We start from the raw sequence: 21,553 nt of genomic DNA on the forward strand, positions 1-21,553 counted from the left end.
ATAAACACATAGACAAAGTATGTTTTATTTTGGCTGCGAGTATAGTTCTAAACTGGGGGATCATCAAAAAATTCTCCAAGCACAAGGATTTCAGAGAAGTTAAGTGACTTAGCCACACCAGAAGAGAAAATCTACTAAACAGGAAAATAAGTAGGGCAGATAGAGAAATGTTTCTTGCATTTAAATATAACTAATATTTACTAAAATTTCACAAGTCTGAGCAGACTTACCAGCTATTCTGAAATTTTTAAACAAAAAAAGAGCATTTTCAGCTTTGAGACTAGGAAACAATATTACATCTGAGCTCCCACAATAAAAAGGCCAGGTGCTGTGCTGGGTGGCTTGCATGTACTATCTCCACTTAATCTAACATTCCTACAAGGCAGACACTGTTGTTTCCACTTTAGAGATGAGAAAACCAAGTCACAGTGTTATGACATGACTCTTGGTATTCCATCCAACACACGTCTGACTCGAAGATCTAAAACAGTTGCTGCTACCCTCTGTGCAATGGCATCGCCGAGAAATTACACCCAGAAATTACAACGAAGGAATTGTTTCATAATCAGAGGATCGGCTCTGCAGTCAGAAGCTCCAGATTTTAATTATGCTTCCATTGAGTGGTGGTTTCCTCCAAGTTAATGGAGATGAAAATAGTGTTTAACCTCATAAAGTTGAGGTGAGAAGCATATTAAAAAGCCCGAGTAAAAGGGCTTTGCAGAAAGAACAACCAAATGAGCACTGGCTGTTATCACTACCTCCCTCTTCAGGCTTCGGCTAATACAGCTGGTGACCCGCAGATGAGCAGGGCTGTGGGCTCATATGAGTCCATCCGCAGGGAAGGGAGCCACTTCCACAAGGCTGAGCAGCATACAGCCTGGAGCCTGAGAGAGTGGAACATGATGGTGAGGTGTGGAGGGGCCCATCTCTGCTCAGTCCACCTTCTTCTGCACTAAATAAACAAATTGTTGTGGGCCAACTCTGTGCCAAGGTACAAACACTGTTTGCTCAGCTGCTGGTCCCTGGCACTCAGCCATTTGGGAACCTCTAGGAGCCCCCCTGCCGGCAACAAGATCACTCCCATCCTGAGGGAAAGGAAATTTAAAACAAAACCAAATGAGCAGGGGCCTAACAAGAGCCTCATCCTTTCTCATCAATTTTCCTTATTCTCTCCCTCTCCACCCACCTCTCTCTCACACACACATGCACACACATGCTGGTGTGAAGGGTTTTCCATGGTACACAATGGGTGTCCATATTAGATTCAGCACTTTTATCCTCATTAGGAAACTCAATAGCAATCTACTTTGGGACAGAATTTTAAACACTGATGGCTCAGCACAGTGACTTTCAAAGCAGACAGGGTTCATCTGAGTAGAGGTGAAGGAAGGTTGAAGACCCCAGGCGGAAAACAATAATCAATAGATTTGACTACACAAAATTTTTAAACTTTTACATCACTAAAAACAAAATATTTTTATCATAAAAATTAGGTTAAAAAACTAAGTGAAAATATTTGCAGTAACTATCAGAAAGGATTAATAAGTGAAAAACATAGAATTCATGACAAATAAGAATAATACTAATTCCCAATAGATAAAATTGGGAAAGTATATGAACAGTTAAACCGGAAATACAGCCAACAGTCATATACATGGTTGACTTCATAAATATCAAATAAATGAAAAACAAAATATCTTTTCTCCTAGAAAGTTAACAAACGCTATTAAAATGAGAATACCACTCTGCTATTATTTGGTAATTGATATCAACATGGGCCAAGACATCCATGCAGTGACCCACACCCTTTGATGCTGGTTCTTGTCATCTCTTGTAAAGATGGGAAGGATCTGAAATGCAGAAAATGCTGACTGCCGAAAGATGCTCAGCAAACACTGAAAACAGGCTGTGTGTGCTGTGATAGGGTTAAATAAACCATGAAACACCCAGAGATGGAAGATATTACAATCCTTAGAAATAACATTTAGAGGTACTGTAGTCAAGTGAGAACATGCAAATAAAACAACATTAAGAGGAATCCCTTGGCGGTCCAGTGATTAGGACTCAGTGCTTTCACTGCCGTGGGCTCAGGGTTCATTTCCTGGTCGGGGAACTAAGAACCCATAAGCTGAGCAGTACAATGGATGATTTTCTTAATAAAATTAAATAAACAAATAAAACAATGTAAGTAAAAACAGGACCCAAAATATACATTCAGAATACTTCAAATATGAAAAAATATATATGAATGGAGAAAAAGGAAGGAAACACAGCAACAGTAGTTGCATTTTTGTGTGGCAGAATACTGAGGACTATTTTTTTTAACTGTATCTTCTTTATGTTTTTTTCCATATCATTCAAATCTTCTAGAAGGTGCATATATTATTTTTGTAACTATAAAAATATTAAATAATAGTCTCAACTTCAAATTTATAAAAAAAGAAACAATAGATAGAAATCCAACAGTTCTTCCAGCCACTCCTACAAATGCCAAAACTGTGCAGCAAGCAGGTAAGGCAGCAAACAGGGAGAAAGCGGCTTCATTTTAAACTTAGGGTTATGAAAACAATAGGCTTCTTGATGTGAAAACAAAAACTTCTCATATCCCACTTATCAAAACATAGTTTGGAAATTCACTAATCAAAACATTTTCCATCAGAGAGAATTTAAACTCACACACCAAAATTATCTCTAGTCAAGCAAGCAGGAAGTTTACCAGGAACACCCTAAAAATTAATAATTGTTTTTACGGCCTTGATGAATCCATGCCAGCTCATGTTAGTACACAGTGTAACACACACAATCTCCAGTGAGTCTGTCACTTCTAAACAGGAAAGCGTGAAATCCTTAGCATAAGGCAAGAATCACAGATGTTCTGAAGTGAAGTGTTTTAGGGTTTTCCCCCCACCCACAAAAGCTGGTTTCTCAGTCTTTGAGATGGTTTTCTTAGAGTTACAGTTAACTATGCCAAACTCATCGCATTCATTATCTTGTTTCATCTTCAGGAACCTACAAGGAAGGGTCTCTCATCCTCGGCCCTACTGACAGTTGGGACCAGGTATTTCTCTGTTGCTGATGGGGGGAGAAGCACCCGTGCATTGCAGGGATGTTTAGCATCATCTTTGGATTTTACTTACTAAAAGCCAATCTTGCCTCCACCCCCAGCTGTAATACAAGAAGTGTTTTCTGACATTGCCAAATGACTCCTACAGGCCCAAATCACCCCAGTTTAAAACCACTGCTACAAAATACTATTATTGACCCCATTTTACAAATGAAGAAACTGAGACACAGACATAGGTCCATCTAAATCCACAGCCCAAGGTCAAAACCCTATCCTGTCTTTGTGCACAGTAAAAGGTCAATCTTAGAGTATAAGAAACTACTCAAGTCTCCTGGGCATTCCCATGGAGGCTTGTCTAGGCCTCAACACACACTAGCCAAAAAAATCATTACTCTCATCACTGAAACATTTACTGATTCCTGACTGGGTAGCAGGGCCTGGCAACAAAGGCAGAGTCATGGCCTTCAACAAGTATATAATCTATTTGAAGAAATAAGATATAACTAGAGATCAGCCATTTGGAGCACCAGTTTTGGAGGAAACTCAGTTTCTTCATCAGTAAGAGGAAGATAATGCTAGTGTCACATTCATAATTTAAGTTAGATGACATAAGCACAGTTCCTATCACAAAGCACAAGTTTAAAAAACAACTAGATAACCAAATGCATAGTAACATATAGGTACAAGCACTGGAAGAATTATGGCTTCTCAAAATCACTGGGCTGGGAGGAACCTTCACAAGCAACTTGACCTCACTGTCCACTTAGTGCTAAGTCACTTCAGCTGTGTCTGACTCTTTGTGACCCTATGGACTGTAGTCCACCAGCTCCTCTGTCCATGGGTTTCTCCAGGCAAGAATACTGGAGTGGGTTGCCATTACCTTTAGCATTTATAATTCTAAAGATTTTATTACCTGCTTCCAGCAAAAGTTTGTAGGCTGAGCTCAGACTGAGGCTCTCAGCAAGGGTATCCTGATGAACTGCTTTAAGGGGGCCTAGAGGAAAGATGAGGGTTTAAGCAAGGACAAACAGTAGGAAAAGTAGAAGAGCTGAGCAAACTTAAAGCATGCCAGGGGGGCAGAGCCTGGGTGTGAGCACAGGAGAGAAGCTTAGAGAAAGAATCGAGATCAGATGAGATCACAAGTGACACAGTGACACCACAGTGACACAGTGGTGACACTGATCAGGTGAGACCTAGGGAAGTGTTTCTCCTAAAAAAGCAATCAAGAGCTAAAATACAAAACAAAACAAAAAAGGAAACAAGGGCTGCTACAAAGCATACACCCAACTTACACTATGAGGTTGGAGAACTCAATTCTCAAGTTAAAAAATCAGCATTCTAATTCCTTCACAGCATTCCTTGAGAACAGGCAAATGCATGCTCTAGATCCATGAAAGTGAAGGCTGTGCCAGAATAAAGAGTCAGTCTTGGGACTTCCCTGGTGGTTAAGAATCCTCCTTGCAATGCAGGGATGTGGGTTCAGTCCTTGGTTGTGATACTAAGATCCCCATACATCATGGGGTAACTAAGCCTGTGCAGCATAACTACAGGGCCTGCACCCTCTGGAGCCCACGCCCCACAACTAGAGAGTCCATAAGCTACAATGAAGGTCCCACGTGCCGCAACTGAGAGTGGTCCTCCTGTTTGAAAACTGGAGCCCAGAGCAGCCAGATCTTCTCTTTGTTAAATGTAAATTTCCATTGGTGAAGTTACCAAAAAAATTAAGTACTGGCACAAATTTCTTAAAATACTGTGTATTTCAAACCATACCTGTCTGAAGGCAGTCTCCATCCCAGACCAAAGAGTCTGAGAATTCTGCTGTAAGGCTGAGCCCACAGGAGATCAGAGAAAGGACCAGGCAGGCCTTGTACTAAAGGTTTATTTGGAAGATCTCTCTAGCCACAAGGTGCAGAATATAGGCAAGAGACTAACTGCACAGTCTGTATCAGAGATGATGAGGATGTAAACTAAGGCACTGGTAGAAGGAAAAGTCATTCAGAAAACACTTGAAAGGCAAAAATGACAGGGCTGATGCCAGGAGAAGGGTCTCTAGGACACTCCACACAAACCTGACCCATTGTAAACTTTGATAATGAAGCTGAGACTTCAAGATCAGAGGGTAGCTCGAGCTTAAAACTGAGTTCTTTAACTTCCCAGAACCAGGGCAATCCTCATGAACTTGTAACCTGTAGTCACATACAGAACCCCATGCTCAAAAAGACCCCATATCTGGTTTAACACTGCTGTCACCATCAAGATTCCTAATAATTTAAACTTTGAATTTCTTTTCATAAATGAGGTCAAAATGCCTCATAATTTAAACTTGTGTTCTATAAACAAGGTCAGATGGCACAATGGAGCGTGCATGTAAGCAGAGGGGATCTGTTTAATAAGAGTGGCCACCATTCCTTGCTGCCCGATTCATACACAGTGTTTGCAAGGCCCCATAAGCACAGAACTTTGGCAGGCTCACGATGCATCGAGTTCAGCAGGACTCAAAGCGAGTTCAAGGTAAACGTGCTACAAACAACTGAGTGAGCAGGTGGGTGGGTGCTGACAGCCACAAGAGGCCATGCTTTCCTTTCAATCCAGAATCCGCTGCACATGCAGAAACGAGGCAGCATGTTTCTAAGAAACAAAAACAACCAAACACTCCTTTCATATCCTCGCTTACTCCTGCCACTCCCCTGCATTAACCAACCACTTGAGCTGACAATGACAGCACAGGAGAAGGAAAGACAGAGAAACTCCATGGTTCTTTTTCCTTTCAGTCTTTCCTTCCATAAGCCAAGACTAATAGACTGTGCAAATTGAGATGTGAAATAACGGTAGCCAGGTTTGTGCAGGGTTTCCTCTGTTCTGATAAAAAGAATATACAAATGCAGTTACAAGCCACGAAACACTACGAAACGTGATTTCAGTAATTCTGCATAGTTGTTAAATGCTCTTATATTTGCATTTCACACTGGCATTGCATAATAAAAAGATGAACAATAAAATTCACACTGATGATTTGTATTTTCACTTCATTCAGAATAACATTAAAGCAAATAAACACCATGACAAGTAAAGAGAGACTACGGAAGAAAAAGAAAAGCTTTTCCTATTAGTACCTTTTACAGCACTTTTTCCTGCTTTTTGAACAAGAGGGTCACACATTTTCATCATACACTGGGCTCCACAAAGTATGTAGCTGGCCCCACTGAGAATCACTGAACTCAAGAACATTATGCCCAGATCTAAATGTGCTGCCCACACTTGGATACATTTACACTGACATCAGTCAAAGCAACCCCCAAAGAACTCACCTATGGGCTGATGGGAGTGGTGCTGAGTTTTAGTCCCACACTCTTAACTATTAGATTGCTTCGGTCCTTTTCTCATACCACTCACATCATTGCAACAACAAATCTGCTGAAACACTGCAACCCAATGTCTTTCAGCCAAAGATCTTTCTGAGTTCCTCTCATGACCTCTTGCATTCGGTTTACACTTTAGTTATGTTCTAAAGGCAATCAACATTGGCATCCTCATCTTTCCTGTCATCTCTAACTTCAGCACTCTGGGGATGGGTCCCGGGATGGGCGGGCTGGGCAGACCCCTCTCTCCCACTATCGAACGAAGATGCACAGAGCTAGTTAAACCGGAGCATGTAATGACGCAGAGGTCTCTCTGCTGGACACCTGCCTCTTTCAGAGTACTCCCTGGTGCTCTGTGGTTCAGTGTTAACCAAACCCAGCCTGTGGTCCCAGACCCAGGCTGCTTCCCCATCACTCAGAGCTCTCAGATTTCCCCTGAGAAGTTGTTCTGTGAACCATTCAGTCTGGTGTCTAAAAATTCCTTCTTTACATACAGCCAGGTATCCCTTTGTCTCATTTCATTCCCCTCTTCTTTTTTTGTACCACTACTTTCCACTTCAATAAATTAATTTCCTGCCTGGAGATACATCCTGGCAAATGTGTCAGCTTGCATTGGTTAGATGAGAGACTTCTGTCATTCTTTCAAATGTTTCCTCTGTCTCAATAATCCTGAGAGCTCTGGGGAGCCTGAGTTACTTGTCTATGAATTTCCTCTCACGGCCTCCTATTAGACTGGGGGGAAAAAAAAAAAGGCAGACTGCCTGGGGTGAACTCACTCAGCTCTTATCTCTTTCAATCACATTTCTTTCCTCAATTTCCTGCATCCTTTCTTTCATTCTATCTGAAGAAGCATTTTTACAGATTTCAAAGCTAACCCGCATTCTCTACCTAATTTCAATCTACCCCTTTCCTTCCCTCTTCTTGTTTGCTGCTTTCATATTACCCTTTCTGCCTGGACCATCATCAAACCCACACTGTCAGAGCACGTCTCTCTCTGTTCAATTCCTTGAAAGGCTGGGCTAACAGGACAGCCTCGGGTTCATCACCTCCCATGTCTTCCTCAATTTTCTGTACTCTGGATTCCACGGCTACTGTGCTGAAACTGCTCTCCTAGCCCACAGATGAGGGCAGCTGGACTCGGGGCCATTTCTCAGACTCGTCCTGTAAGAGGTCTGCAGCACTGGATGGAGGGGATGGTCCACTTGTGCTGGGCATGCTTCATTCCCTTGCCACCAGCAACCTCTTCCCTTCCAACCTCCCTGGTTATTCTTGCTCAATCACCTTTAATAACTTCTTTTCTTTGGCCTGACCATGTCTACATGTCAAGAGTTCCCTGTGGGTTGTGTACCTTCTTCTCTTTTTATTCTACATTCTCTTCTTCAGCAAGTTCACCCACTCTTACTCTTTAGATAACAACCCTACGGAGATGGTCTATCACTCGAGGGTTTTGCCTACACTCCAAACCTTAATGTCTAAATTCGTGCTTAGCATCATGATGTGAATAGAGTGAATAACTAACAATTCTAAGCAGCTTTTAACATGTCAAGTACAGAACTAAGCCAGAGGCAGTAATATGAAGTGGTTGAGGTTACTGACCCTGGAGACTGTATCTACCTGCATTTAAATCCCTGTCCAGCACACAATCTGTGTGACCTTGGGAAATTCACTTAGTCTCTCTGTGCCTCAGATTTCTCATTTGTAAGAATAAGAACAGTACCTTTTCTTAGGGATGATGTAGGGATTAAATCCAAGTTGAAATATGTCATACAGTTAGAACAGTGCTTAGTACACACCTAGTAGGCATTAGCTATTATTAATACTGTTGTTGTTGTTCTCCTAAAAACCTAATGAGACAGGTTCTATGATTTAACCCATTTAGACAATGAGAAAATGAAGGTAAGTTATCATGGGTCACGATGAATTGCAAACTCTAGATGTTTAAATCTTCTTTTTCAGATGCTTAAATCTGATTTCATCATATTTCCCATTTAAATTCAACTTTTGCTGTGTGCCTTTCTTGATTAAAGTTGTTCTATCTGTCCTCACTCTGTTCACCACATATACCCCTCCTAACATTCAACATATTATTTCAAGAGTCATTTTTATAAAATAATAATAGTTCTTAGATCCCTCCCTACCTTACAAAAAAACCCACAACTCATTTTAAAGCATAGTCTTGTCACTCTTTTTTAAATCCCTCTAAGATCTGGCTTTAGAATACTTTACCTCTATTAACAATACTGATCTTCCTATCTTTCTCTAAAACTATATTCTACATTTTGTTCCAAACCCAAGGATGTTCATGTCCCCCCAGTGTCTCAACATTTCCTACTCATCCCATTCAAATCCCACCTTCTCTAGTAGGACCCCTCTAAATCCAATCCTTTACTATTTCATAGCGCCATCTTCTACCACTTACCTTCAAGAAGCCCCACAAACTGATTCGTTAAACTTTAATACTCTTTATATTTCAAGAGTAATTCATGAGGCTGTAAAACAGACATAAAAAAATCAAAGGCCCCTCATCTTTCCCATCATCTTCATCCTATCCCCCACAAATCATTCCATTTAGCAAATTTTTCCTGCACTGACAAATATAACTTTTATATGCATGCTTGGTGACTTTTTTCCTTAAAATACATATAATAACCATTTATTTAAATCCGTATATTTTCCCCCAACTTTCTAACAGCTAAGTAGCTTTCTAAATCTGTTTTTCATTATGGTTATGTGTAAGGAAGATCATTCCATTTCTTCCCCTATCTTCTCTATATGAATATCCTTAAGGGTAAAGACCCTGTTTTATTTGCCCTTATATCTCCAAGAGGACCTTGTACCAAGGCCAAGAACTGTTTAACAAAATAGTAACAATATCTATCATTAATCCAGTGTTCACTGTATGCCAGGAAAACCACTGTTAATGCTTCACATATATTATCATATGTAATTCTCATAACCCACCCAATTATTCCCATTTCACAGAAGACAAAAATCACATAGTTAAGAACAGAAGAGTCTAATTTACATTTATCTGACTCTGGAGCACATCTGCTTCATCTCTTTGCTTATAGGTAATAAAACTGTCATAAGAACATCTTTTGCTTTTTCAGCCAAAGCTGGGAGAACATAAGAGTTCCGAGTATTCCAGTGTAGGCAGAAAGATAAACAGATGGGCCTTGGAATGAATGGTAAGTAGATGGAGGCAAGTGGCTGCAGCCATAAGGCTAACCCACCATTCAGTTGTTCAAACCATGTTTACTGAGAACCTACTAAAAGTTAAATTACTTACTTCCCCTTCTTCAGGCTCCTCATTATGGTATTCTTTAGTAATAGCTGCCATCATTTATTAAAAACCTATGTGCCAAATGTTTCATTATTATTTCTATTAACATATTCTAATACTGACAAACTTCCCTGGTGGCTCAGACAGTAAAGCGTCTGCCTACAATGCAGGAGACCCGGGTTCGATCCCTGGGTCGGAAAGATCCTCTGGAGAAGGAAATGGCAACCCACTCCAGTACCCTTGCCTGGAAAATCCCATGGACGGAGAAGCCTGTTGGGCTACAGTCCATGGGGTCGCAAAGAGTCAGACACGACTGAGCAACTTCACTTCACTTCAATACTGACAAAAATTCCGTAAGACAAACACCAGTACCACTATTTACAGATAGGAAAACGGAGACCCCAAACCATTAAATTTCTTGTCAAGATTAGTCTGTAATGAATAGCAAAGCCAAGATTCAAATTGAGGGTATGCAGGGTTCCAAAGTCCGACCCTTTTTTTAATCATCCAGGATGGTGCCTTTCAATTCTAAGAGAAAAGAACTATGACTTCTTTAAAATTTAAACTCAGTCAGGATCCCCTCTGGCTTCAAGTATCAGACCCAACTTCTGTGGCTGAATCAAATGAAGATTTATTTTTCTCAAAATAAATCAAGAGGTGGGCAGACCAAGTCTGGTACAGCGTTCCAGAAGGCCATCAAGCTTCCCAGCCCACTTACCCCTCAAGCTTCTTGAATTTGGTCACAAGACGGCTTCTGCGGTTAGAAAACAGCATCCATTATCCTGGAAGAGAGAACGAGAAGCACAAAGAGCAACAGCCTAACACGCAAGAGAGTCTGTGGAGAACCCCTCCCAGCTACCTTATTGGCCAGGACGATGTCACTTAGACACCGCCCAGCTGCAAGGGATTCTGGGAAATCAAGTTTTGGTGTGTATGTGTTTTGTTTTGTTTTTACCTGACCACCAGTAAAAAGTGGGAAGGATGGAAATGATTGCGCACCTAGCTGTGTCTGCTCCACAGGGTAATGTAGAGTGCAAGCCATCCTAGAGAATCAAGGTACCTTGAGAAGAAAGCAATAAAAGAACTTTAAGTCTACGTTTAAAAGCCCTCTTGGTTGGGCAAAGTCACCCACTGATGGGGGTGGAGGTCTGAAGAATGTGAAAGTTTTACAGACACATCCAAGCAGCTGATCCAGAGGAAAAACACTGAGACCCAGGTGACTTCACACAAACTGTCCTGGCCGACTCACAGGTTCAATCACTGTTTCCTGTGAGTCGTCACTGTTTCCCTTCCTCCCACTCACTCGCTGTAGAGTTACTTTAGACGAGAGCTTACAGGCTCCTCCAACTCTTCCAGCATTCATAATAAAAAGTAGAGTGCGTTCAAATTTCAGTTCAAGCAAAATAAAATCCTCGACCATGTGTTATTATGAGAAGCATTATCTTTACAAAAAGATAATGGTTCCAGGGATATTATTTATGCAACCACAGCCACACTCTCAAGTCACTGTATAAAGAAAGTAGGCCATAGAGCTTTAGGCTGTTTACATTTTATTTCAAAGTTCAAACTTTTCTCATAAAAACCTCAAACAATTCTGCGATGAGAAGATTGTATTTGTGAAAAGATATATATGGAGAGAAGGGTGACAGAAAGCCAGCAAAAGAACTTCTGTGAGCTATATCCTAGGTTCACAGGAAATACAAGATGACATGAAATCACATTCAGTTATACAGTTCAGAGTAACATGCATGCCAAGGAAGTGGTAAGAGTCCCCAATGGGCCCACCTACGTCTTTCCAGAACTACCTTGTGTGCCTAAAGAATTTGGCCACTTACTTATGAATGGACTTGTCACTGAAAACAGCATCTTCAGTCTTTCTCTCTCATCAGGTAAAATTAAGTTTTCCTTTGCTACCCCACACGCAACACTAGGAATCAGCATATTGGCTCTCGAACTTGCATTTGTTTTTCTGTCAAATGCTTAATTTCTCTAAGTTAAAGGAGAGGTGAAAAGACCTCGCCTTACTCTGGAGTTCGAAGGATGTCCACAAAATCTACAGCCAGTCCCCAAAGTAATGGTATTTGATCTTCTTCCTTCATGGTTCATATCAGTGAAACGAGTCTTTACCAGAATGACTGATATTCAGTGCAATCTGAGTTCGCACAATTCCTTCGGCCATGGGCATTTTTTGGTGCACCACCACACGGAAACCGCCACCTGATGTTTCTATTCTGAACTCATTACATTTGCCAAGAAAAACAAGGATATGAATGTAGGCCAGTCAAACTGTGAGTCACACCAAGTTCCAGGGAGACACGCAACCAAAGTTCAGTCACAAACTAAGACAACACACCCACCTGGATCCCTCAGAGTCCAAACCCACATTTCAGAAATAGAAGCTCTGCAAAGAGAAGTGGTAGAGGTTTCACTCAAACCCTCCTCTTCTTCAAAAGCTGCCTAATGAGTGTGTAAACTTAAAACTCCTGGAAAGGCCCACTTTTTCATCTAAAATCCAGTTGTTTGGTGTCTTAGATCCTTAAATAGGGGGCAAAGTATTGATGTAAAAGAAACCCTCACCACTTGGCTTTTTGAAACATCAACCAATGCCAAACTGGCATCAATAATTACTGTTTAAATAAAGAGTGTAAAAAAATAGAAAAGTCTTTGTATTTTCTAGGGTGGGTTAGTTCAGCTTTCTTTTTTTAATCCATTAGCTCCATTTAATGACGCATCAGTCTTTATGGTAGTGATATATGTGACAAACTTTATAGGCTTTTGGCTAGGAAAATCATTCTAACATGCATGGCAATGAATTTGAGACATAATACACTATAGATTCAAGGAACTACATAAGCCCAGAGCAGTTATTGGATAGTGTCAACATGGGGGCAGCTGGATGACTGATTTAATTGTGAAATTATCAACTTTTAGTTGAAGGGAAATGCTGGCTAGAGGACAGACACTTTGTTTCCTTTGTCCTAAAACAACACCCAGTGTCAGTAACCTTAACAGCTTTGGATCGCATACTTAAACCCATCTGTTTCACCATGGTTAAAAAACAACAATAAAATCATGGTTTGCTGAACGATTTCACAATCAGATGCTCAACTGGGATTTTTTTCTTACTTTCAAAACTAATGTCACTTTCTAAGGAAATCTTTGGGAATAAAAAAAATGTCATAATTATGTATTGGGTTGGCCAAACAGTTTGTTTAGGTTTTTTCCATGTTACAGAGAAACTCAAACTTTTTGGCCAACCTAATGATATCTCTTGCCTATGTGTGCACCTTAAAGGAACATTTCTTTAGTAAAGAATCAAGACACAGACCCAAATGTGAATGGATATTCATACATTCATTCACTCATTCATTCACTGTTTTGAAAAGGTAATTCAAATCAGATCAGAAACATGTAATAATATCTCTGAAAAGACATGAGTGATGAATGAGGTCTTTTAGTTAACAGTTTAGAAGATGTGCTTTTGAGGATATAGGTATTTTTTAAAATGGGAGATGAGAACCTCAAAAAGTTACTTTTAATGTGACAAATTACCAACATAATCTAAATTAACTACAAAAGTACAAATAGTTCATGAATATGAAAGGTTTTAAAAAGAAGTCAGCTAGTCAGTAACGGGTTTGGGGGGGGGGCGGGGGAGGGAGGGAATTGACCTTGTTCTGATTTATCTCCTGCAAGCACAGTGAGCAACAAAAAGAGTACCTAAACAGTTAATGAACGCTCTCTCACTGAACTTGATTCCAAAAAATGACTAGAATGCCCCTGAAGTTAGGCACTATTGATATGTAACAACAGTGTGCCCTGACTATCAAGTCAACATCTGTCCGCAAAGGCCAGGTTATCCCATTTTTTAAAGGAGCTATCGTAGCTGGTCAAAGAATTTAACCAAAACCTGATTCTACCTTTCTCAATAACTCAAACATCTTTCAAGTTTTGTCCTTTGAACACACTGTGTTTTAGTATACCACATCTGCCTCCTACACACAGATGGAGAAAGAGAAATGTTGGTTAAAAATAAGTATGTAAACTTAAAGGTTGCTACTCAAACTGCGAATGCAATTTAAAGCTTTGTTATATTCAAGTCAGTAAGCAAGGACTCATTTCTTGGAAAGAATTATAAATCTGAATTTGGAAAACAAGATAACATCCTAATGATACTACTTGACTGGTTTCTGCAGCTTTCTTTCGGTATTACAAACAGCAGTCTGAATACGCCATCAGTCAAGGCTTCAGAGAGCTCTCACCAGCCCACAGGAATTCCACCTCACCTCCTGGACTTTCCTGCTGAAAAAGTGCATTGGAAAATACAGTGTGTTTTATGTACTTCTACTCAGATGGTAAACAATTTGTCCGTAACGCAGGAGACCTGGGTTTGATCCCTGGGTCGGGAAGATCGCCTGGAGAAGGGAATGGCTACCCACTCCAGTATTCTTGCCTGGATAATCCCATGGACAGAGGAGTCTGGGGGGCTACAGTCCATGGGGTCACAAAGGGTCAGACTGTACTGAACAAATAACTCTTTCACTTTCACAGAACATAAATAGCAAAGACTCGGTCACCATTATTTCAGTGACATTAGCCAATTTCTGTTTCTCAGTCCAAAACACAGCCCAAAATTAAAATATATAGGCTTTTTCAGTGAAGCACACCTCCTCTTTGCAAAAAAAATCTACTCTTAATCCATCCTGTGCAAATTAAAAATTTTAAGAACAATACTGATCCAGGTGTCATGCATGCATGCATGAGTGTGCGCTCAATCACTTCAGTTGTGTCCAACTCTTTTGCGACCCTTTGGACTGTAACCCGCCGGGCTTCTCTGTCCATGGGACTTCCCAGGCAAGAATACTGGATCGGTTTGCCATTTCCTCCTCAAGGGGATCTTCCCCACCCAGGGATTGAACCCATGTCTCTGGTGGTTCCTGCACTGCAGGTGGATTCTTTACCACTGAACCACCAGGGAAGCCCTTAGGTGTTTTATAAACAACAGCAAACAAAACACCTCTTTTTTGCCCTGCAACCTAACTGGAATCTGGCTAGAAAGACAGAGAACTCCATCAACAAAGTCCCGTGTCTCCACACTTCCCGACCTGGGTTTATTAGATGCAATATTGTGGCTTCTTTCTTTCCTCTCCGGAAATGCCCTGACGTACAGGCACCTGGGATGCAGCTTTTGATTCACAAAGAAGTCCACGCCCGTTTCCTCCCGACCTGGCAACAGAAGGATCCTCACTGCTGAGGCATTCTGGTGAAAGAAAGGGAAACTTGACTCAGGAGTCCCAGCCCAAATACTTTCTTTGCTTCCCCAAAAGAAAGAGCCTTCAGCACTGATAAGTGAGGGTTCTCAATCAGTGTATGAGGTCGTTTTTCCCCAGAAAGTCAATCATACCCAGTTAGTGACCTGGGCACACAAACACCAAGCAAGAAACAGCTAAAGGGTTTGAAACCGGAAATAAACAAAAAAACAGAATTCTGTACTTCTGCTGATCTAAATATCCTTTTGCTCCTTTCCCTACATACCGAACTGGGACATGAGATCAAGTTCTTCTTCTATTGCTCCCTGCAATTCTTATTGAAAATAAGGATCTGTTTTGGCCCCACATGTTGAAAAATTCATGTTCCTATAATTAAGAGTTTGTTTGCCACGCCTTCAGCCACATTTCCCAGTTAAAACTCCCTTCTCTAAAAATGATCCATGAAAACAACTACCAGCTCTCGTCTTTCTCTGAAACAGCCACAGAAAACAGATATGAAGGTTCTCAACAGCCTTTCTAACCTTTCCAGATCACAACGTTGGCAACCAAAGGGATCCTCCGTTAAGATGTGAGAGAAAAAGAACCGGCGTTGAAGCATGCCCCCAAGAGACCGGTTTTCCCACAAGCTCATAATTAATACACTCCAAGTGAATTTCTCACGTTCTGACGGAACTATAAAAAAGGATTTCTTATATTATGATATAAAAAATATGAATAACAATGACAGACTTTCATTTAAATGTAATACACCACAGGGGAGCCAATAAAACACAGAAACTTTTGTTCTCTCATCATAATTTTTGAGTCGATATTTCATAAACTTTTTGTGACATTTTAAAATAACACACACACACACACCCCTACACACACACACACACACACACACACACACCACACTTCTCTGATTGGGGTTCTCAAGTATTATTAGGAGACTGGGGAGGGGGCGGTATTTAAGGACATAGACAAGATCTCACACGTCCAATCCTGGAGGTATTTTTCACCTAAAAGCTAGTTGGGAGCCCCAGGAGTTAAGCCTTACCCCACCCACCAAAAAGTGCCTGCTCCCACTGGGAAACTGGAGTGAGCTGGAAAAGAAAATCGAGCGGTGAAGAGGAGGAGCAGCTGCAACCACACAACGGTGCCACTACACTCCGGTCCCCGAGAGGAGCCAAGCGCCCTTACCTGGGGGGAGGAGAGCCGCCAGCACGAGTTGCAAAAGTTGTGCTTCACCTTCGCCCGGAGTTCAAAGCGCCGGCACTCCGGCCCCGCCGCAGGCTGGCTGCCCCGAGTCCTCTCTCGCCCCGCTCCCGCCTTCCCCACCCTCTCGGCCCTACACCATGTCAGGAATCCGGGCAAGCACCGAGCTGGGAGCTGACATCACTCCCAGTCCCAGGTACCTCCCCTCCCTCGTGCCCTCCCACCTCCCTCCCCGCGGGAAAGAGCCAAAGAGAGCGCGCGGGAGGGGCGTCGGCGCGCCGCGGTTCGCGCTGATTGGGCCCTCGGACTGTCACTCAGAGAAGCCCACTAATTTTACACATTCCTCTCTGAGCCCGGCGCTGGGCTGGAAGTGGGTGTTGATGGAAAAAAATGCTGCCTTTCCTGCTATCTGTAAGGGAAGGAGAATCATGGTACGAGGAAGATCCTTGCAGGTGGTGTTTTAAACTTTTCTTGGCGCATTTCCCAATCCCCCAGGTCAGAAACGAAACTAACCTATCCAAGCCCCCCCTTTGAAGGAAAAACTGTCGCCTGTGTGTCACGGGCAAGTCCGAGTCCGGCGGCGCGTGCAGCAGAAAATGGCTAGCTTGAAGTCAGACAAATAAAGGAAACCGCCAGCTCGCTCAGCTCCCCTTTTATCTTGGGGTTGCTGGGCGTTCCCTTAGAACGGGAAATTTAGAACTTCAAAAGCTCTTCGAGAAGATAGGGAGGACAATCCTAGAAACTGCGACCCAGCTCTAGATTGTTAACCCTGGGGCGTTATCGACCATGCGGTTTGCTTTTGCTTTTAGTGACGAAAATCACAGCACTCGAGCTTCCAGGCAATTAAATTGAACCTCTGAAGTAGGAAAAATTACTGTTTACCTTTTTTTAAAGACCTCAGGGCTGCTGTTTTTATACACAACTGAAAAGGGGTGGAAATCTCACAACTGAGTTCAGCAAGCCACAGGAGAATAATTATTGTTGAATGGAATCAATTGCAGTGGCTGAGCTATCAATTAAGAATTAACTAACATTTACCCTGGCAGCTATCAGGCTATACCCTGGCTAACAGAACAGAGAGATTCTCAGGAAATGGGTCTTTCAGTTTGCCTAATAACTGCCCCAAGGCAGGACTGAATTGTGAAACGTGGCCGTCTTTATATGAGCTAAAGATAGATTATCCGTCATCTTCTGGAATTACAATGCACTGATTACTGACTTTCTCTTCATTTTTATTGTTTGTTTTCTTGATGGATGAGGACGTGTTTATTTTGCCATTCTGCCACAAATTGTAGAAGGGATGCACAGAGTCCACCAGTGTGTCTGAGTTAATTCCCACAACCATCCTGTAAAGTGAGTGTCATTAGCCCCATTTCAACATAAAGGAATGAAAGGCTCAGCAAGGTTACATAAGTAAATTGCTCCAGAACTGCAGTTGAAACCAAGGTTTATTGGAGTCTGAAGCTATTTCTTCTCTCTAGAGCAGTGATTGCCCACAATCTACACACATATAATGCCAAAAAAAAACCCAAAAAATCCACCAACCCTAGCAACTGCTCTCACAGACCAATTTCTATGTTATCAACATTGTGCTGTTTGTCAAACCTACACTGCTCCAAGCTCCTAACTTTACTGACTCCATTTCCCCCCAGCTCTAAGTCCTTCTATGCACTACTTCCAAATGAGTTTGCTAAAACCCTGTTTGGTTTTGCTGTCAGCATCTTCCTCTTCCAAATCAGGTCCCTCTTGGCATGCAGTTCTTTGCTGGCCATTTAAAACTCTCTTATCTGGGCTCTCTGCACCTTTCCCACCTTGTCACCCCCTTCACTCCTGGGAAACATTTTACTGCAAACTGGTCTACTCCCAGATTCTTGATTGCATCTCACCTACTGGCCTACCTGGAATCCCCACTCTTCTGTTTGGGAGAGCTTTGTGAAGTGTTTTGTTTTGGTTTTGAGAGTTTTTAAGATATGTTCTCTTAGTAACTTTCAAAGATGTAATACTGTATTATTATCTATAGCTGCCATGTTGTACATTACATCTCTATGGCTTACTTATTTTGTAAGTGGAAATTTTTACCTTTTGATCCCCTTCTCTCAAAGCCTTAAGTCCTTGTCCTTGCTGTGCCCTACAGTGGACAGAAAAAGGGGTCCATTGTCTAGTTCTGCACTTGCTTGCTGTGTAACTTTGTGGTGTGCTGTGCTAGGTTGCTTCAGTCATGTTCAACTCTTTGCAACCCCATGGACTGTAGCTCTCCAGGCTCCTCTGTCCTTGGGATTCTCCAGGCAAGAATATTGGGGTGAGTTGTCATTTCCTACTCCAGGAGATCTTCCTGACCCAGAAATGGAAACTGCGTCTTTCACATCTCCTGCATAGGCAGGCAAGCTCTTTAACACTAGCGCCACCTGGGAAGACCTGGTCATTAAAATATCCATCAGAAACCTAATCACCTCTTTTATAAAATGGGACTAATAATACTCACATCAAAGGTTATTACAATCCTTACTGAAGTTGTATAGATGTGTTAACGTATGGTTATCTATGTCTTGCTTGCTTGCTAAGTTACTTCAGTCATGTCCCACTCTGTGCGACCCCATAGATGGCAGCCCACCAGGCTCTGCCATCCCTGGGATTCTCCAGGCAAGAACACTGGAGTGGGTTGCCATTTCCTTCTCCAATGCATGAAAGTGAAAAGTGAAAGTGAAGTCACCCAGTCATGTCTGACTCTTAGTGACCCCATGGACTAGAAGAACATTCAATAAAAATATAGGATGGAAAATGGGTTAGCAGATCACCTCTAACCCTGCTCCCTTCCTTAAATGCACCCAACCCCAAACAATCTCATAGCTAGAAACCATAACTACTTAACTGTGCTGTACTTAGTCATGTCCGACTCTTTGCAACTCTGTGGACAGTAGCCTGCCAGGCTCCTCTGTCCATGGAGATTCTCCAGGAAAGAATACTAGAGTGGGTTGCCATGCCCTCCTCCAGGGGATCTTCCCAACCCAGGAGCTGAACCCAGGTCTCCCGCACTGCAGGGCAATTCTTTACCATCTGAGCCACCAGGGAAGCCCAAGAATACTTGAGTGGATAGCCTGTCCCTTCAGGGAAGATCTCCCGACTCAGGAATCAAACAGGACTCTCCTGCATTCCAGGTGGATTCTTTACCAGCTGAGCTACCTTAACTATCTCTCCCCATTTCCCTCTCTCAATCTTAATGTCCTGGCAACAATCCCCTCTTCTTACTCTCCCACTATTCGTGCAACCCTTCACGGCCTCAGGCATTTTCTGCACCAACCACTTAACCTGCCTCTTAGCCACCGATTCCTCCTTATCCCTCAGTCAGGGACACACTTGTCTGGAGCCTGCTCTGCCTTGCTCTCCCAGATGCTCTCCAACAGCGGCTGGATGGCTACCAGTCATTCTTCCAGCCCCAGTCATAGGAAGCCTGCCTGGCTCACATTCTACAGCCAGCAGCAGGAGGTGGGGGAGGGACTGTCCCACCCCCACAGGGATGGCAGGATAGAATAACAGGAAGTTGCCTCCCATCCCCTCTGCAGCTGGAGTGATAACAGCTGTCATCTGTGTCCAGAAAACAGAAGACTCAAGAGGAAAACAGCAAATAGGCCAGGGCTGGAGCAGTAGTGTTCCGACCAGGGGTTCCAGAGCGGGTGAGAAGGGAACCCAGTGGGTGAGATTTCAGCCTCCTCCCCACCGCTCCCTCCCCTCCCCCTTAATTAGAGTTACAGCTCATAGCTATTCTATCAATACATTTGCAAGCATGCAAAATCACTTCAGTCTTGTCGGACTCTTTGAGACCCTATATGGATTGTAACCCACCAGGCCCCTCTGTCCATGGGATGGGATTCTCCAGGCAAGAATACTGGAGTGGATTGCCATGCCGTCCTCCAGGGAATCTTCCTGACCCAGGAGTGGAACCTGCGTTTCTTATGTCTCTTGCATTGGCAGGAAGGTTCTTTACCACTAGTGCCACCTGGGAAGCCCATCCATTCATTCAGGCTTCACTCTAGTGCTTCATTTTGCAAAGAGATCTAACTCTTCGATAAACAGATTGAAACTACTGGTCTCTGGGTATCTTGAGGAAGCCCCCCAAAATCAGGACATTGCGGGGAGCAAAATAGGATGCCCGATAAGCAAGTACCCAGAGTCTACCCATTATCCTGGATCTTAACTTATTTAATGGAAAAGTTCATTTACAGCTCCTGTGGTTTCAACACCAATTAACTCTGAGGATCTAGATATGTATTTTCTGTCAAATTATTCCTATGATCAGCCTGACCTATAGTACCTATGAGTTTTGTCAGATAATAATGACTGTGGGGTTGGGAAGGGGACACTGTGAAAGCAGGGGGGGAAAGCCTGCAGAGAATAACAACACTAGAACTTGAAATGGACCCTAAAGGTCATCTGATATAACCACCTATTGGATGCCAGATCCCTTTCTACTGTGGTCCTGACAAGTGGCCTTCTGAATTTTTCTGGCAACAAGGGGCACACAAGCTGAGAGAACATACCACCACTGAAATTCTCCTGGAAACCCATATCCTGCTTTTCTGACTATTTTCCCAAAGACTTCTGTCTTGTGTCTCTTTTAATCCTCACAACCATCCTATAAGTTGAGTGTCATTAGCCCCATTTTAACACAAGGAATCAAAGGTTCAGCATGGTTACATAAGTAAATTGCTCTAGGACATCCAGAACTGGGATGAAAACCAAGGTCTCCTTGACTGCAAGCCATCTTTTCTTTATCTCTCCAAAGCACTGATTGTCCACAATCTGCTCTCTTTCAGCTCTGTGCCCTGGAGTAGCAAGAACAGCCTGGCTTTTTCTGTTCTTCCCACCCCCAAGCCTGTACAGGCCCAAAGTTTGTTTAGAAACAGACACCAGTAGAGGCTGACCCCACTCATAAAGTTTATGTCCTTCGCTGACTGGTCTTTATAGGCTTCCATCTTTGGCTCTCCAAAGCAGTCATGACCACTCTTGGTACTTTCAGAACAAGTGAACATCACCCAAACCCCTCTCTGTCATCCAGAGATCCTTACATCGTGGCCACCAACCTACCTTTCTAAATGTATTGTCTTCTCTGCTTCATACTCACACGCTCTGCAAATGCATGACTTTGTACCCATATTCTCTAAGAATCTTTCTCAGTTAAGAAAGATCCTTGTCGATTTCTACTAAAGTCCACCTGCCAGGGTGGTTGTGATGATCTGATGTCATATGCAAGATAACAGAACACGTTGCCTGACACATAATGAGTCATTAGTAAACATCTTCCTTTATCTTAGGACAGAAAACAATTGTACTATTACTTTTATATATGGCTTATGGCTCTCACTGACTGTAAGTGCCTTACAGT

General features: G+C 42.5%; 1 protein-coding gene across 2 annotated transcripts in view; it reads right to left on the minus strand.

The window, feature by feature from the left end:
- Positions 1-16,261, minus strand: part of PPFIBP1 (PPFIA binding protein 1) — a 197,717-nt gene extending 181,456 nt beyond the window's left edge. For both annotated transcript variants that reach the window (XM_068971086.1, XM_068971087.1), the window contains exon 1: positions 16,159-16,261. The gene's annotated coding sequence lies outside the window, so the exon portion shown is untranslated. The remainder of the gene's footprint in view (positions 1-16,158) is intronic.
- Between the last annotated feature and the right edge of the window lie 5,292 nt (positions 16,262-21,553).

This window comes from Capricornis sumatraensis, chromosome 4 (genome assembly GCF_032405125.1).
Source record: "Capricornis sumatraensis isolate serow.1 chromosome 4, serow.2, whole genome shotgun sequence".
Lineage (NCBI taxonomy): Eukaryota > Metazoa > Chordata > Mammalia > Artiodactyla > Bovidae > Capricornis > Capricornis sumatraensis.